General features: G+C 40.1%; 1 long non-coding RNA gene across 1 annotated transcript in view; it reads left to right on the top strand.

The window, feature by feature from the left end:
• The first annotated feature begins 1,515 nt into the window (after window positions 1-1,515).
• Window positions 1,516-6,000, top strand: part of LOC118250843 (uncharacterized) — a 201,887-nt gene continuing 197,402 nt past the window's right edge. The window contains exon 1 of the long non-coding RNA XR_004779591.1: window positions 1,516-1,799. This is a non-coding gene — a long non-coding RNA (uncharacterized LOC118250843). The remainder of the gene's footprint in view (window positions 1,800-6,000) is intronic.

Here is a 6,000-nt window from a genome sequence, read left to right as displayed (position 1 = left end):
TCCTTCTTATTTTGCTCCCCAGGAGACCAAAGTCTCCTATTTATGAACAGAACAGGCAATTACACCCTGCAGTTCCCCACCCAGTTCTATCAATATGCCTGCATCTTGACCTGGGGTTTAGGAAGTGGTTTGTTCTCTATCCCAATCAGTCCTCAGCTATCAAGAAGTGTTTTTTCTCACGCAATATCACCAACTAGCAACCAAATGGAATCCATTACATGACTTTGCACATGTATCGTATGGTAATAACTTGAGATTGTCAAGTGAAAGTGTCCAGAACCCATTAACAACATTTTGAAGTAGCCAATACCCCTCAAAATAACTTTCAAGCCTGTTGTTGAGCAATTGATTGTGTCCACAGCCTTCCCCTTTAAAACACAGAGCACAGAAGAGTGTTGTATGGCCACTGCCACAAGCATTTGAAAATGAGTTGCCATGCATAACTCACTTTATCTCTATTTGTAAACAATTGCAAAGGATCAGATTTTTCTTCTGCTTTACTCTTGTAACTAGAGCAAGTCAGATGCATATATAACTTGGATCTGTAACCACCAGTAGACTTTTGCTTGTATTAGCTTTCAGGTTGTTTGCATTTGTTTTGTTTTGGAAAAATGTACATTCCAAGTGATCAAACCCTCAAATATTTGTTAGGAAGAGCCTTTGTTACGCCTGTCCTCAGTTATGAAAGCATGAAGTGTTTTCACAAAAAAAAAAAAAAAAAAGATCTATAAGAACGAACTATGAAAGCTATGACTGATGCTGAGAAAAGAAAACAAGTCAAACTTGTTCTTAAAAACTCCCCCATTCTTCTGGGAATTTAGGACCATTTCTTAACACATAGTAGTATGTAGTAGTACATATGCCCCTGTAGTACCTAGATACAACAGAAAGAAAGGATTTCCTATCCCTTTTTTCCCCCTCTAATTTATTGTATTCCAACACAATTTTTGTGTGAGATTTATCTGGATTATACTGACTTGCCATGCTCTTGGCAGCAGTGTTGCTTCCTATATTTAATCTTCCTTAAGACCGCTCAAATTGTTGTATTAGGCATGCCTGTTATATTCATTTTGAGTGCAGAGAAAAGGGCAGCTGCTTTAACAGTTGTCTTTTCTGTTACAGTCTTATCACAGGAGCTATAAAAATATAGATGTCTTTCAGTATGCATAATTTTATAATCATGAATAAGCTTTGTGCTGCACTGATTCTGGAGAAAATGAAAATTGCCACTGTAGGGCTCTGTGTTGCCAGAAGCACGCGTGTACCTGCACACACAAGCACATGGCAGACTAGAGAGAGATGTTGCAAATGTGCCTAAGTCTTCCTATATGCATAATATGTCCTTTAGGTGGTGCCATTGTGTTTTTTTAAGATAAGATTGCAGACTGAGAACATGTAGGACACAGTAACAAAAAGGATGCAGTGCACAATACATCCTTATACCCGAGGTGACTCGGAAACATCTGAGTGTACAGAGCTATCTCCACGAACAGGATGTAGTGTCGTTAGAGTAAATATAGAGCGGCTGGTGTCAACAATGAAGAAAGCAAAAGCTAGAAGAAGAATGGCAACTTGAAATAGCCAGGAATCTCTCCTTCAAAAAGCTTTCTCAGACACAGTTTAGCTTTTAAATGTTCATGTTACTGAGGAAGGAAAAGTGAAGAAATCGAGGGAAAGTACATTGCTATCAGCAACAGGGATGATCCACGCAGGCTGGATCTGAAGTGCCAGGCGACTCCAAACCCATCCCAAACCCAAGTGTGGGCATGGCGGTTGGGTTCAGGTCGCTCCAGGCTGTGGTGAGTCATGAGGAATCTTACAAGTATGCAGAGAGAAATTCCTAGGGTGGGTCTCAAAGCAAAAGTGAAATATGTTTTGTCCACATCTCAGACAATTTGTTGCTAAGTGGGCAGGCAGGGTTGCCTCATAGCAGGGACGGGGAAGGAGCAGGGAAAGCAGGAGGCTGAACGCCTGGTTTCACATGTCTGGCTGGCCACTTGCTCGCTGTGCATTTTTAATACATCTCCTAAACTGCATTCCAGTTTGAAGTAGTGCTGTTTTCCTTAAAGTGATTTAATGTATTTTAGGTGCTCTGAGAATGTTGCATTAATGGGTCACACATAGAAAGCGTTACTGTCGTTGTGTACATATTGTTTAGATGATGTTGTCTTAAAAATCAAGGCACCCTCTGTCCCGTGTTTTCTCACTACATACGGGTCAGAAAAGCACAAAGGTACTGTATGTCTGAAACATTTCCAGCAGCTTCCCTGGACCTGCTTCCAAAGCTCATTGAAATCTTGTTAACAGAACACTCTACCTCCCTCTGATACCTCACACTGCAAAACAGCTTTGAAGGCCTAGACTGAATAATGAAGGAAACAAGGGCATCTGGGGTCCATTATTTACCCCATTTCATAAGGCGCTTCTACAAAGTCTGCTGCCTGCCTTTTCAGATCCATGACAGAAATAAATACAAAGCCTGGAAAGAGCGAGCAAGTCAGAGTTGTCTGCTGCCCTCTCCACTGCCCCCCTCCCCTTTTCTTCCTGTTTCACAGGACACATTTGTTTCATCTCAGCTAAATGTAGTTCTCTTTCTGCCCAAGACACTTGTTCTTTCCCCTTCACAGATTGTTTATTGCAAGGAACTCCTTCTTGCTTGGGAAGATGTCTCAACACCTTTGGATGTTTCTAAAGGAGGCCAGTGTGAAGATTGCTCACTAAAAGATTTTTTTTCTTTCTTTTTTTTTTTTTTTCTTGTCGAACTGACAAGGACTTGAAGACTTGAATTGCGACTGTGGCTGTGTTACAAAAACGTGTGAAATGTCAGTAAAGTGATTCCCATCTCAGTGTGCTAATTCACAGGAGGGTATTTTAGAGTAATGGGAGTAATCTGAAATGTTAATGCATACAAAAGGCTGAAGCTGTTGTGGAGGCAACAAGGTGTGGAAATTTTTTGCAAATTCTGGAGTACCTGAGCATTTTAAAAAGGGATGGCCGAAAATGCTGCTACATTGCTTGTGAAAATAAGTGGCTGTCTGGTGAAAACCTTCCAGAATGCTCGGTCAACATCAGAGCACTTGGTCTAGGCACTTAAGGCAGCTAGTATAGGTGAAGGATTGGAGCGCCTACGTAGTTACAGAGGAAATGTCAGTTGCAAACAGTTGATTGAGGAATATTTTGTGTGCGTGATTTTTTTCTGACTAGATGATAATTTATACTAATTTCTTAGCTGCATAATTTGATGTAGTTCTCTGTATAAATATTGGCACCTCTAGCTTCTATACACAAACTTTGAGGGGTTATACGGGGGGTGGAGCAATTATTCACGAGCTTAACCCTACACTTATTAAAGTCCTTCGTGAGAACTATCACTAAAGTTCTTTTTATTTCTATTTGTTTTACCCAGATAGGACATCTCCTGCTTTAGCTGCTTCCACTTTGAATTAGCTGAACTGACAGTTCCAAATTAAGTTTGTTTCTTGAGTAAATGAATGTCTGCAAGCCAGCTGAAATAGCCTTTCCTTTTGGAACAATTCAGAAATTTCAATAATGTTAATAATACCTCAAAAAAAGACCACAGCAGGATGAAAAAAATAGGAGAGTCTTTAAGTAGTTATTAATTACAGTCCTAAAACCAGCTCTAATAATAATTTATTTGTCCTAAATGAGGGTTTGGGTCTAAAAAAGAAGCCTAGACAGTGCACATCCTGAATTTTGGAGCTGCTGCAGCCTTGGCCGTTCAGTTCTAGCCATTCAAGCCATTTTCAGAAATGAGATAAGGTTTATGTTTCAGTCTCCCTGCCAATTGTTCAAGGAGTAAATGATCTTGTGTTCTCTAGTTTGGGATCAATTTTACTGGACCTTATGTGCCTGAAATGTCACCCAGAATTAATCTCTGAGGTGCAGAGGCTGTTGCTGATTTCTTTTAAGTGCACAAAGCTGCTTCCTGGTTATATTTATAAAACTAATGGGTGACTTTTTTTCCTCTCAGAGAAAATGATAAATCTCGGAGTTCACCAGCATGTGTTTCAAGGGCAGTTACCAACCCATGATCATGTGCATATCATCTAAATAAGAGACAGAAAAATCTCCCAGAAACAGCATGAGTACCATTCATCTTTCTCCCATAATAATTTTAGGCTTAGCCAACAAAGTATCTCACAGGATATTTAGCTGACAGCCCACACCACCAGCCTCTGCTGAATCATCGTCATATTACATGTGCCATTCCTATTTCTTTTAGTATTAGAGAGTACATTGCTTTGCCACTAAAGTAACTGCCAGGCAAAATAATGAGTCATTCCTTGTAAAAAGCAAATTGAAAATTTATGTTTAATTCAACCATGACATCTCTTATTTGGCTTTCAAGCCTCTGAGGTCCTACATAAAGATTTACCTGTCTTCAACAACATGCTACCCACCAACAACTGTTTCTTTATAAAAACAAGCCCGAAAGACAACCCAAAAAAGGCTAACACTTTCTGCCAAGCAGTAATCACATTCTGCTCTCTTGCACAGACAAGAGAGGAGTGGAAGATTTGCCTGTCCTTAATCAAAAGTTTTTTGTTGTACTTTTGCTACCATTTTGGAGGCATGTGTGAAGGCTATTCACACAAGCAATGCAAGGTGGTTTAAGACACTTCGTCCATTTCTTGCCACTGAAATCAGAACAATGGCATAGACTGCACAAGCAAAACCCAGACACTTACAGGTTAGCAAGGTTGCCTTGGACAGGGTACAGGGGACTGTAATAGTTCATGTTTGACTCTTTTATATTTGCAGGAAAATTGCATCCTTTCCGTGCTTCATTTTCACCATACTTAATGTGGAGTAAGAAGGGTATATGGAAACCAATTAGTGATTTATATGAAAAGCTCTGTGGAAATGCCAAGCATCAACCCTTTGATCAAAAACTGGTGAATAGCATAGGCAGTTAAATGAAGAGGGTGGTTGCAGTCTAGCTGTAATTATGCACATCTTGCTGGCCTCACTTTTCTACGTACCTCCTTGGGTACAACACGTTTGTTAGGCTGAAGCTAATGCGGTGGTGAGTACCACATACTGTTACATGCTTTGCAGGCATTACTGCGTTACTGCCTGGGAACCGCAGTTGCTAGACATTGAAACATCACCAGTAGGTAACGAACTCTCAAGGGAGCTAAGTCTGAGAGCTATCCTACTGTGTCATGGCCTTAGAGCTGCTGAGCATACATGTGCTGTTTTCTGGATTAGCTTGGCTTCTCCTGCAGCTCACTGCCTTGGTTTGCTCTTCATTGTGTCGTTTATCTCATGTTAGTATCCTAAGCTTTTTGTCCTTTTAATCTCAGTTTTTGAAATAACTTGGTCTTTTTCTCTGGGTTTCAGTATGATCCTTGCTGTTTTCTACATATTTGCTATTGCCCTTCTTGCCCATTGGTCATTTGCTTATTTCTTTCTTCTCTATTCAAAGTGAACTTGATAGTTTTCACAGTTGGAGTCTGCTTTTCAGAAGAGTGTGATGGCCTACTAAGTTCCTGAGAGCTACACAGTTTTCCGTTGTGTCAATAATTTGTTCCAATTAACCATAGGATGTAAAATGAATGAAGAATAGTTACATCCCTAAAATGTTATGACTGTTATTTGTCTTGCTCCAAGGTAGTCTGGTAGGTACAGAAATACTATTGATTCCTATGGCCAGAGAACACTGGTACAAGCTCATCTTGTCTAAATTCATGATTTGGGAATTAACTCACCCTGTGGTGTAGCTGAGTTGTTCAATCTATTAGTCTCAGTTTTCTTCCATGTTAAATGGAGGTAATGCTAATTAATGCTTAGTTATCTTGTGGAGTGTTGTGGGGATTAATTAATGCTTGGAAATTAAAAGATGCTGTTTAAACACCATGGGGGACCAGAGAGGAAACAGTGAAGTTGTCTGGATTCATCCCAAACGTGATGGCTCCATCATATTTACCTACACGTTTTTCTGCTTCCTTTCATCTCGGAAGACACTTGGCTTGTCAG

This window comes from Cygnus atratus, chromosome 5 (genome assembly GCF_013377495.2).
Source record: "Cygnus atratus isolate AKBS03 ecotype Queensland, Australia chromosome 5, CAtr_DNAZoo_HiC_assembly, whole genome shotgun sequence".
Lineage (NCBI taxonomy): Eukaryota > Metazoa > Chordata > Aves > Anseriformes > Anatidae > Cygnus > Cygnus atratus.
The sequence above is the reverse complement of the archived record's forward strand: the minus strand, read 5'-3'. Positions and strand labels throughout refer to the sequence as shown.